Genomic DNA, 12725 nt, shown 5'->3' with positions numbered 1-12725 from the left:
CGAGCTAGTGCGCTAACATCAGAGTGCAGCCGCGGCGGCGTGAGCAGCGGGACAGGCTAGCTGCCCCCGAGCGTGCACCCATCCGAGCCCCTAGGCACGTACTTGGCCCGTCCCACTGCTCGCTCTGCCACGGCTACATTCTGATTTTAGTGCGCGGAGAGCTAGCACAAGTGCATCTCATTGGGCCGGGAATCACACTCAAGCACAGACATCCCAAGGACTTACTCGTCTGGAGCATGACTGCCATGGAACCCCCTGGTTCTTGCGCGCCTCACCTGAGCTCAGGGGAACGAAAGCCAATGCACACGCATGCTAGCCGACCCTTTCCCAGAGTCTCTTAGCAGCAGAGCTGGTGGAAATGCTCATTAAACAATGTTCATGCTGGTGACAAACCTTCCGCCGATTTCCACAAGGTGACCCGCTACTCTCAAACCTACGTCCTCTGGTGTAAAGTCCAATTCTGCCTTAGCAGACAGTCTGGGTTCAGCCCAAGGCTGCTGACCTCACTGTCAAGTAGTGTGCTGTCGAGGCTTGGTGCTCTGACAGGAACAGGTCAGGCACACAACGGGGCCGGGAACCTGCCACTGCCTGCAGTCCCTGCTGCCAATGCCCGGAATCAGCATTTCATTCATGATTCCCTGCAGTGACTTGGATGAGCGGGGCGTGTGCGCGCTGGTTCAGGCTCAACAGGAAATTGCCCAGCCCTGTCTGAGTGCCTGAAATGTGGACAATCCCAGTGCAGAGTCACTTTCACTTCTGCCTAGAGGCAAGGGGTCAAATGTATTGCTGAGGTAAAGTCGACAGAGCTCCATTAAAGCCCATGGGGCCTTGCCACTCTGTACCCGTAGTGAGTCTGGCTCAGTGCTGTTAGTTTCTAAATAAAAAACAGGCAGATTTAGTAACCAGTACATCCCACATGCCCAGCAATGACTCAGCTTCCCCGAACCTTCCCTTCAGCCCTTCCTGATTTCATCATTAGCCAGCCACTCCCAGAGCGGGTGGGGCAGGCTGGGATTAAGAGGGAAATTTTCAGAAGAACCTAAAACACCAGCTGGTATCTCATGGAGCATTTTCAGAGAAATGTTTTATTTCACAGTAATTCTGGGTGTACCCTCTGTCCCTTTTGATGAGACAGGACGTTTACACCAGGGCAGGAGTTTTGTTTCTTAATGGACTAGGTCAACAATGATGATAATCTCCATGCAGACAATGTTTCTCTGTCATACAATAGCCCCTTGTGTCCTTTGAGTGAATTTAGTGCTGGGAAAAAGTGCCCTGGAGAACACAGCCCTGCCTTTATCCACAGAAAAGGGACGGGACCCAGAACAACCACTGCTAGGAATGACGAGGGAGTTTAGCCTCTGTGGTCCAGTCTTTGCTTTCTGTTCTGAAATTGCCAGTTAGTACCAGCTGTGGTGTTTATGAGGCTGATGAACATATGCTGGCTAGCAGATATATCTCATATTAATAATATGTATTTGCCACACCATAGACACGCATTAAGCACAAATAATACGGCTGTATAGCCTAAATTGGCCTATACCTTGACTATAATCCTGTGCTCTTATGCTAAGTATCCCATAACACCTTGCATTAGCTGAAGTAAGCTTTGGCGTAAGCAGATAGGGAACTTGTCAAAATCAAGACACATTTGTTCTGTCTCTTAGTATAAGCTAGGGAAATACCTTCACAGACCAGTACCTGAAACCTTAGTTTCCGAAACAAAGTTAAGGAAGAAAGAGAACAAGTTAGGGAACTGGGACATATGGGTTGGATTTTTGTGATGTGTAAAGGGATGCATAACTCATTTAAACTATCATATAAATACCACCAGCTGTAATGTGTCACTTTGGGAGCATACCTCCTGCATAAAGTGAATGTAACACTGCCGGGCACTTGTCTTATAAGATCTGACCTGAGACACCCATGCCCCCACAAAGTACACCCCCAAACTCAGTCAACACAGGCCACTAATCAGCCATCAGGATGTTTATTTGGCCACTACTGACTTATTCTAGATTTAAACAGAGGACGCAGAGATGCATACACTATTACCAGCAACCTGAGCCATCCAGGTCCTGTCAGAAGGGACAGCAGTATAACGAACAGCTCTGCCAGCCAAAGGACAATACCTGGCTCAGGTCATTGTCACTGGAAACTAAACTGACACCACCAGCTCACTGTGTCACAGACAAAGGAGCCAGCCAATTGAAACAGTGTTTAGTGAATACTGATGTGCGGGGGTATGAATTGGCAAACTATGGGTTTAAAACACCAGCACCCATTAACAGTCCCCTGAGCCTTCATTAACTTCCTCTTATTGACCCATCTTGGAGACTAAATGCCACCAAGCCCAGGAGATTACCAAATATATGTCTGTCACTGACCACAGTCCTCTGGTCTCCACCCGGATCTCTACTGGGGAACATGCCAGCATTGAAATGGATAAGGCTCCTGCTTATTGAAAGAGCAGGAAACTCGTAAATTTCAATTCCACCATCTCCAGGAGAGAGCTGTCAGGATGAGCAAAGGGGAGAGGGATAGTCACATGTTTGCCGTCTCAACAAACCCCGCTTCCTGGGGTGTGAGGATAAGGGTCTCCCCTTTATCCTCATCCTCTGGGATGCTCACACTTGTTGCAGTCTCTGTTGAGAGAGATGATTTTACTATCAAAGGACCATTTTCCAACAGAACACATCTGTGAGATGGAGGGGCCAGATTCTGGGGCCTTCAAACTCAAGTGCCTCTTTCAAAAGTTTGCCTGTTCCTGGTGTGACTTCCCTACTAATAGTCACACAATCTTTTCCACTGCAGCCCACTGTAACCTCCCAGACAATGATCTCAGTGTCAGAATAAACAGGTGGAGCAGGCAAGCCCCTAAGTAATAACAGTACTTAGTTCTTTGCATCACCTCCGACATTTACACATCAGAATAAATTCACAACTATCCCTGTGAGGTAGTGTGATGCTCTGTACCTCAGGGGGACCCACGATGCACTGAGCATGGTCATTACAGTAATGTTATAGTAATTGCTACAGTAATGTTATATTAAGGTTATAGGTTATAATTTCATGTATATAGTTATGAGGCTGAAAATGTATCCTCATGGCTTAAAGTAAGCCCATGCAAAAACTCTCCAAGAACAGAGAGGCAGTTCACACCTCGTCAGGGCATGGATGGGACAAACCCAGCCCAGCCTCACAGGAACAATGGACACTGGCTTAGGCAGCAACAAAAGAATCTGTTAAACGCTCGAGGGAGTCACCCCCTTCCTTTGGGCAGTTTGGGACTGCAATGAGGTAATGCTCACCTGACTCTGAAGGGGCAGGGGGGCAAAGCCAAGAGGAAAGAAAGGACATGATAAAAGGGAGAGACATTTTGCCATGCTCTCTCTCTTCCACCTACATCTTCAGACACCACCACCATCAAGCAACTGAACCACTGATCAAAGGAGAGAGCCTGGCTGAAGAGCCAGCCTGTGATGAAAAGCATCGAAGTTTGTAAGGACAGTGAAAGTGTTAAGATCAGCTTAGAATGCATTTGCTTTTATTTCATTTGACCAAATCTGACTAGTTATGCTTTGACTTATAATCACTTAAATCTACCTTTATAGTTAATAAATCTGTTTGTTTATTCTACCTGAAGCAGTGCATTTGGTTTGCAGTGTGTCAGAAACTCCCCTTGGTATAACGAGCCTGCTACATATCAATTTCTTTGTTTAATTGACAAACTTATATAAGCTTGCAGGGACCAATGAGCATAACTGGACACTGCAAGATGGAGGTTCCGAGGGTTGTTTCTGGGATCGGAGATATTGGCTACTGTCATTCTGGGAGCAGCTTACATACCAGAGGCTGTGCGTGAACAGCCCAGAGTGGGGGTTCTCACAGCAGAGCAGGGTAAGGCTGGCTCCCAGAGTCAAGGATTGGAGTGGCTTAGCTGGTCACTGGTCCAGACAACACCAGAGGGGAACGTTACAGGTAGATACTATTATCCCCAATGGACAGGGAGACCAAGCCAGAGAAATGAAGGTCAGAATACTGTGGGTGCTGGGCTCTTAATAACCAAGCCATGAGGTTTTGAAAACCTGGCCCGCAGGGACTTGCAAAGACAAACCAAAGAGAGGATGCGTGTGTTAGAGTTGGGATGAGAACCCAGGAGTTCTGGGTCCCACCTTGGTGTTCATAGGCTGCATAAGTCACTGCGAGAAACACAGGGATGATTTTCAAGCACCCATCCTCCTCAATGAAGGGTGAGGGAAATGCAGGGCATTGGGGAGATTTGGAGCAGGGTTGTTCTCTACGCAGTCTGGATCACCACAGGTTCCTGCAAGGAGGCAGTGACTCAAAGCTTCTTGCACCTGGGGATCATGCCAAGAAAGGCTGAGCCTGGCCAGGAAGGGAGAGGTATTTCCTGCATTTGACGGAGGGTGTCGGGTGAGGTCAAATAGCTGTTGATTTCAACAACCAGCCCTGGGCAAAGGCAGATGTGAGTTTGCTTTCCAGACACACCTGCCCACCCCGCACTATGCCAGGCTAACTGCTCTTGGCACAGAGAGTAAGGAGGGAGGGGAGAGGCGGGGTGGGTGGTGGAAATTCCCTATTAGAAAGAACCATCCTTTCCTAGTGTTATTATTTGTGTTGTGGCAGCATTCTATGCACCCATCACAGGACTGCTTTGCGCTAGATGCTGTACAAACACAGAACAAAGAGGCAGCCCCTGCCCCAGAGAAATTACAGTTTAAGGCCACATCTATACCAGGAATAAGGTTTGTGTTTTAACCCACTAGCTAGTCTCTGGGGTTGACCTGGACCAATGATCACAAGCTAACCCTACAACTATCCCATCATCTCCACTAGGGGTGGAAAATCCTGATGCCATTGAAGTCAAGGGCCACAATTGCACCCTAGGATTTTAACACCTTAAAAAGAAAGCCCCCCCCACACACACACACACCCTGGTTTCCCAGGGAAGACAAGGCAGCTTACTGGCACACAGCGCCTAGCACAATGGGGCCCTGACTCACGACTGGAGCTCCTAGGTGCTGCAGCAAAACAGAATAACAGGCGTCACTGTTGCTGGGGCTGGGGACAGTGCTATTCCAGGGCCACAAGCCATCGACTGGGGAGACGACGGAAGCTGGGTTTGTTAGGACCGTTTCTACAGAGGCCTGGGGCACGTGCATTCCTGACCCTGCCTCAGCCAGCCAAAGCACTCTGCCAGATCTCCCTCTTCTCCCCACTTCATTTCTAGGCAGTTTTCGCTCCTCTGAAATGTTGTCCCAGGTCAGTGGGGAGGGACTGTCCCTCCCCAGCCCCGGATCCTGCAGCTCAACCCCCAGGACCTGGCAGAGACCCAGGCCCAACAACAAGGTGAGAAGCTACTAAATGAGCAGGGCTGGCCCAAGCCGAGTTACTGGAGTCTGACTATTTAATTCACTGCCTGCCACTGTGTCCATTTCAGGAGGAAATGGACAGAGCAGCAGCCAGGCAGGGCAGGGCGGGGGGGGGGGGGGGCTGTGCTGGGGAGTCAGCGCCAGGGATGGAGGGAGCAGGGTGTTGCTACCTGATGAGCAAGGGGGCCCCCTTCACCAGAACCTGCCCCCCACATTGCTTCAACACCATGGCAACTCCCCCCAGCCTCCCAGCACTGGTCCCCAGCTCCCACCAGCCTCCCGCAGCTGGTCCCCACGGATCTCCACCCTGCAGCATCCCTCCGGAGATCCCTTTAGCCTCCCTCCCACCACTGATCCTCCCCACCGGCCTCCCCACACTGGTCCCCATGGATCTCCACCCCGATCCCCCTAGCCTCCCTCCCCCTGGCCTCTTCCCACTGGTCCCCACTGACCCTCACTCCCCCACAGCTGTGCCCAGCTCCCACCAGCCTCCCCCAGGGATCTCCACTCCCCAGCATCCCTCCAGTGATCCCTCTAGCCTCCTTCCCCCCACTGACCCTCCCCCCATCAGCCTCCCCCCACTGGTCCCCACCGATGTCCACCCCCCAGCATCCCTCCACGGATCCCTCTAGCCTCCCTCCCCCCAGTGACCCTCCCTGCCAGCCTCCCCTGCACTGGTCCCCACTTGACCCTCACTCCCCCTACTGATCCCCACAGATCTCCACCCCGATCCCCTAGCCTCCCTCCCCCCCATCCCCACTGACCCTCACTCCCCACTGGTCCCCACTCCCCCCCCCACTGGTCCCCAGCTCCCGCCAGCCTCCCCCCCACGGATCTCCACCCCCAGCATCCTTCCAGTGATCCCTCTAGCTTCCCTTCCCACACTGGTCCCCATGGATCTCCACCCCCCAGCACCCCTCGGCTAATCCCTCTGGCCTCCCCCACACACACTAGTCCCCACAGATCTCCACCCCTGGTCCCTCTAGCCTCCCTCCCCCCACGGATCTCCACCCCCACCCCCACCCCCCCAGCTTCCCTCCGCTGATCCCGTGCCAGCGAATTACCCCGACAGGCGCCGCCGGCTCCGCTCCGAGCTCCGGACGCGGGGAGGCGACCAGGCGATGGGGGGCACCGGGCAAAAGCGCCGCCGGGGCATCCCTGTTATGAAGCGCGGCGGGGCGGGGCCAGGAGGGGGCGTCTCCCTGCCGTGGGTGGCACCCGGGGGGGAGCGACTCCCCTTCCCGCAGGTGGGCCGGGGCCGGGGCCGCCCGCCTGCGCCCCGCGGGGAGGCACCGGGACGCGGCCGGCGCGGAAAGCTCCGGTGCCCCCGGATCGACCAGCCACCCGCGCCCCCGGCCCGCTGGCGGCAGAGCCCAGGCGCGAACCGGACCGAGAGCCCTCTGGCAGGAGCCCCAGCGGCACAAAGCCCCGGCGAGTAAAGCCAGGCCCCCGCCCCGCGCTCCGGCTCGGAGAAAGGGGCCAAGCCGTCCCCCTCCTTTCGGAAGCTGGGCCGCAGGGCACGGGAGAAGGGCAGCACGGAGTCTGTGCCCGCTGCCAAGCCCTGCTCACGCCTGGCCGGCTCAGCGCTCCAGCGGCCGGGCAGGGGCGCACGAGGAAGACCGCTCAGCACATGGGCAGCAGCTGCCCGGCCTCAGCTCTCAAACTGGTGAAGGTGACAGATTCCTACCAAAGACCAACTCCTTTGCTTGAAGGCTGATCTGTTTGCTCTGGGATCCAAAGGTCAGGGGCTATTATTACTGGGCCTATTTTGGGACCCTTCTACCCGGGGTGACCGCGGCTTATTCCTCTGAACAGAACCCTCTCAGGTACCTTGTGCTCCTCCCCTGGCCTTGTAGCCACCCCTTGTCTCTCATCTGGTGATGGCTGGCTCTGGGGGCAGCTCCTACCTTATGTCCGGGGACAGCACCACAGGGCCCGGATTCCCGACTGAGGGCATAATGTACATAATGACCAGCAGCGACTCTAGCAATGGGAAAATACTTACAGACCATCCACCTGGGACACAGGAAAATAGATTTCAGGGTAGCAGCCGTGTTAGTCTGTATTCGCAAAAAGAAAAGGAGGAGTTGTGGCACCTTAGAGACTAACCCATTTATTTGGTTATTTATTTGGCTCAGGCTCAAATAAATGGGTTAGTCTCTAAGGTGCCACAAGTCCTCCTTTTCTTTTTACAGGAAAATAGAGATTTTGACATACACCCCCCCCCTGCCAGCTCTCTGGCGAACAGAATTGGGGGGGGTGTATCATGGTGTGTGTGCATATCACTAAGTGTATGTGCCCTCATTATTCTCCATGGACTGGCACAATCATTTTTAACCCAAATGCATTGCTAATTGACATGGAAAATAGTAACACTCCCTACTCAAAGAGCAGTTTCCTGCTGAGAGTCCCAGAGATTCATGAATTGTTGTCCTTTCACATGGATTGTCACAGGGGACAAGCATTATTAGCCTGACAGAAAGTTTAAGGCCTAAATTTTCTAGAGGCCATTCATTTTGGATGGCCAACATTAGATAGTGCCTGGCATCGCAGGAAGTCAAGCCCTACCAGCTCCCACTGGAGTGGTGGGCTGCTGTCAAACAGCTGCTCCCCCAATCTCTGCTCACAATCCAGGCTCCACCCACATCTAAAATGAGATTGTAGATTGTGCAACTCCTCACAGTACCACCAGGCAAGATTTTTATACCTTGCGCACCACTGTGGTATCTGCTCATCCCTCCTCTTCCATGCATGCTGAGATCACCAGTGTAACAGTAAACAACACAGACGTGTAATTTGCCATCATTAGTCTTTGGAGTTAACACATCAAGTGAAGTGAATAGGTGCTGTTTCAGATGTCAGCCTTGCCGGTTTAGGCTCTCTCTGCAGACATCACTGCAAGTGTTTACACCTAATTCACAGTTTGGAGGCATGCTTCATGGCCACAGAACACTGCAGAAAGCTTAGATTCTGGACCACAAGATACAGTCACCAGGAAAAGGTACCAGGAGTCAGGACAATTTAACCCCTGAGTTGTTGGTGCTCAGCACCAGGCCTTAGATGTCTTAAGTTGGTCAAAATAAAGACACTCAAAATTAGTGTCTACTTTTGAAAATTTTAGCCTTCAGTGACTTGTCCATGGTTGCACAGTGGATCTGTGGCAGACTTGGGAATAAAGCCCAGATTTTCTGAGTCCCACTCCTCTGCTTTGGGCAAGTCACAAATCTCTCTATGCCTCAGTTTCCCCACTGGTAAAATGAGAATATCTCTGTAAAGCACTTTGATAGCTATGCATCACATGTGCTATTTACGTATTACTTAAATATCTGTAAAATGGGAATACCATCCTTAAGACACTGAGATCTATGGAGGAAAAGTGCTAGGTTTTATTATCAACCTCAAACCCACTCTTCCTTGGCTATCCAAGCCCACAGATTCTTCCCCTTTCTCCTAGCTGAATATGCACCTGTCTGCGCCCCAGAGGCATCCTTTGACGGAGAACATAACTCACCAGTTATTAAACAGCTGACAGCCCGCCGGATTATTTATTCCCCCTGTGTACGAAGTGTCACTAGCGACTGCTTTCCTCATTACAGAAACCTCATGAAGATAAATGCAACTGACAACCCAGCCCTTCTTGTTCTCTGCTGCAAGGAACATGGCAGCCCTGCGCCCTCTCCCATTAGCCCTGGTAAACTGCTGTTACCGTTGGTCATTGTCAGCCAGCACAGCACAATTGCTGGGATGTTGGTGTAAGGGCCTGCAGGCTAGGGATTTCTCCATGAGAAGGCAGCAGCACCGGGCTATTCTGCAATGACACAGGACATTGCTGATGACAACAAGGAAATACCTTCCCCTTGGGCTAAACCCTGACTAGCTCCAGCGTGCAAACCCTGGTTTGCCCTTGTCTGCACTTAGGTGGGGAGGGGGTCGGGGGGGGGGGTAGGTGCAGCGATGCTGAGTGCTGGAGACCAATGGTTCCTGCCTGGCAGTCTGTGCTGCTCCAACATCACGGCATGGGCTGCAACCACAGTAGTGAGTTGAGGCCCAGGTAGTTGCAGTGACAGGGTAGCACACGTGGGGTACTTTGGTTGTGGTTTTGGCCCCTGCCCCTAGCTAAGCAGAGAGGCCAAGGGACTGAATGGGCCTCTGAAATTGAGCTCTAAGTTCTCACCTTATAGGTGACGCCTTCTAGGTCAGTGGCCAGGCGAGAACATGAGGCCACACATGGGAAGTTTGCTTTGCCCCGGCTATGATGTCCCTCTTCCCCAGACAACTCCAGCCTCCAGGGACGTCAATCAGGCACCTTTCACCAGCACTGACTGCACTGTAGTATCTTTCAAATCAAACAAGGAACTAAATCAAATGTCCATGGAGCAAAAGCAATGTCCCTTTGCGGCATGAAATATTGACAAGAATGTCCCCAGGGACAAGCCCAGCTTCCTGCCACTCTCTGCCAGCAAAGGGCCTTGCAGACTACATCTTCAGCTATCTTCCAACAACCAGCTAACATAATTGGGAAGTCTTTAGGGAGATGGCATCTTGATGCCTGACTGATGAGCCCCAGACAGTGCAGTTAATTTCTCATGCTCTTAGTTTTCCACTTAACCACAATCTGGTGCACCAGACGCATCAGGAAACGAGGCCTCTTCTGAACCAATACTAATAATACTACCTAGCTCTTATCACCAGTAGATCTCAAAGCACACTGCAAAGCACATTATCCCCATTTAACAGATGGAGAAATTGAGGTACAGTGACTTGCCCACCGTCACGCGGCAGTCCAGTGGCACAAGTGGGAGAACCCAACTCTCCTGAGTCCCAATCCAGTGCACAATCCCCTAGGCAACAGCAGGTCCAGGACTCACGCTGCCATGGGGAGGTTGAGGGAAATGCCCAGTTCCCTTTTGAAAATAAAGCAGGAAATTCCCAGGTTAAGAATTTAGCCTTCAGTCACCCCTAGGAACATCAAGTTGCAGTGGGGGAGGTTTAGATTGGATATTAGGAAAAACTTTTTCACTAAGAGGGTGGTGATACACTGGAATGCGTTACCTAGGGAGGTGGTAGAATCTCCTTCCTTAGAGGTTTTTAAGGTCAGGCTTGACAAAGCCCTGGCTGGGATGATTTAACTGGGAATTGGTCCTGCTTCGAGCAGGGGGTTGGACTAGATGACCTTCTGGGGTCCCTTCCAACCCTGATATTCTATGATTCTATGATCTGTTTGATCCATTTGGCCAACCCCTTAGACCCAAGATGGTACAGTGCATGCTGGGATCTGCAGGCTCTGCAGATTATCCCTTTGTACTGGAGAGGAGAGCAACTTCACCCTGTTCTGTTTTGGGCAAAATTAGGTATGTGGCACCCATGTTCCCAGCACATTGGAAAGCTTGGGTTCCCCCGAGACAGAGGGCTTTCCCCACAGCTGAATGCAGCCATCTCTGGAACATGGCAACCTCTGTTGTCCCAGCAACACACTATCAGCAAGGTCTAGAAGAGAGAGTGGTGAACGAGAGAAACCCTCCCCACACTACAAACGATTGCAGTCACATTGAATCCCTGCCCTTGAGGGCTGCGAGATTAGGGGGTCAGATGAGGTTATCAGGCACAATGCATCACACGGGGGTCTTGGTGGTGGTTTTGCGGGGGCGGGGGTAGGTGGGTCAGGTGACTGGGAAAAAGGGAGGCATTTGCAGCAGCAAAGCGACTGGTTTCATTCAAATGGCTCCAGCTGACGCAGGATCAAGCCTGTCCCATGTAAGCTCGAAACTTCCCAGCTCCCACCAAGCCGGACAGCTTGGGCCAGGGACACATCACAAGGGGGCGTTTTGAAATCCAAACAGTCCTCTCATGACCGGGTTGCTTGACTTCAAAGAACACGGCCTCCTCCCCGCTTAGCAGGGACGTTGGGGAACTGGGAGCCAGTGCTGTGTGAGACTCGGCACATCGCAAAGCCCAGGCCAGGGCCAGCAGCACAACTGAGTAGAGCCTTGCAAGCCCCCGAACCTGCTGGGAACTGATCCCAGGTGTCAGCTTTGGGTGGGGGCTGAAAACAACCTGAGCGACCCTCTTGGGCTTGGGCACACTACCAGCTTTAGCAGAGCCATTGCAGGGATTGGTCTTTCCCTGCAGCCCCTTCACCCCAGGGCTTGGCCCAGCCAACCTCCATGGACGCTCTATCGTCCTGTGTGCAATTTCCAGGCATCCTGTCTCTTCTGGAGCCTGAGCCGATACTGCCGCAGCCAACAGGCATCTTTCCATTGACTCAAATGAGTGGGGATCAGGCCCACAATGAGCACGCTCTCTGGGTAGGTATGAGATGTCCAAACACCTTCTCTTTATGGGGAGCTCCCTCATTCAGATGGTCCCAACTTGACCCCTTGATGATCCTAAGAGGTCCCCAGAGCAGGAACTCCTTCTGCTGAACTGTCTGTGTGCTCCTGATATTGCTAAGGTAACAAACAAGAAGTGGGGAGGATACTCTTGCTCCATCACACAAACCCAGTTATTTTGAATAACCATTGCAGGTCACCTCTACACAGGACCCAGTTCCCCCTCGCTGGTGCTGAGCACACAGCTAGTGCAGAAGTCAGTGCCACCAGCACTGTGAGCAAACAGCCCTGCGCCCTCTGACCTGACGTGGGGGCCCTCTCCAGAAACAGAGATAAAGATCACTGAAAGGAGAGAGGATCTTTGTATCTCCAGATCCCATCTGTTCTTGCAGCTTATTCCCACCCTGAGGTTATAATTGCACCTAGGGCCTGATCCTGCATCTACCGCGGTCACTGACACAGCTCTCATTGGTTTCAGTAGTACAGGATCAAGCTGTGAGATACGCGATGACTGGTGCCCTGTCACTGCCACAGGTGAATAACTTTGGGCAAGTCATCAGGGCTTAATTCATGCCAGGGCTGAGCCTTGGCACCTCTAGGCTTGGCAGTTCCCAGCCCCAGCACCTCTAGGCCTGCTGCATCAGTTATGAACATAAAAAATAAAAATTGCTTGAGCCCCGGCACCGCTATCATTACAAATTAAGCACTGCAAGTCACTCACCTCCCTGTGCCTCAGTTTCCCCATCTATAAAATGGAGACAGATGACATTGCCCTCCATTGTAAAGCACTTTGAGATCTACAGATGAAAAGCACTGTATAGGCACTAGGTGGTGTTATTACCATCGTAATCTCCAAAGCCAATGGGGATGCCTGGAATGGAGGATACGAATGAGAAAATGGGTCAGATCCTGCCCCACTGAGTTCAGCAACAGCTGGCTGCTGGGACTGAGAGCAGAGTCAGGCCCCAAGCTCCAGTGCGAAATCTGAAGCGCTGTCATT

The 12725-nt window shown here is 52.2% G+C and overlaps 1 protein-coding gene across 1 annotated transcript in view; it reads right to left on the bottom strand.

The window, feature by feature from the left end:
* ASS1 (argininosuccinate synthase 1) overlaps nt 1-6631 on the bottom strand; it is a 78580-nt gene extending 71949 nt beyond the window's left edge. Inside the window, exon 1 of the mRNA XM_073314646.1 lies at nt 6461-6631. The gene's annotated coding sequence lies outside the window, so the exon portion shown is untranslated. The remainder of the gene's footprint in view (nt 1-6460) is intronic.
* Nucleotides 6632-12725: the final 6094 nt, after the last annotated feature.

The sequence above is a fragment of the Lepidochelys kempii genome, chromosome 16 (assembly GCF_965140265.1).
Source record: "Lepidochelys kempii isolate rLepKem1 chromosome 16, rLepKem1.hap2, whole genome shotgun sequence".
In the NCBI taxonomy this organism is placed as follows: domain Eukaryota; kingdom Metazoa; phylum Chordata; order Testudines; family Cheloniidae; genus Lepidochelys; species Lepidochelys kempii.
This window is presented reverse-complemented; position numbering and strand designations above follow the sequence as displayed.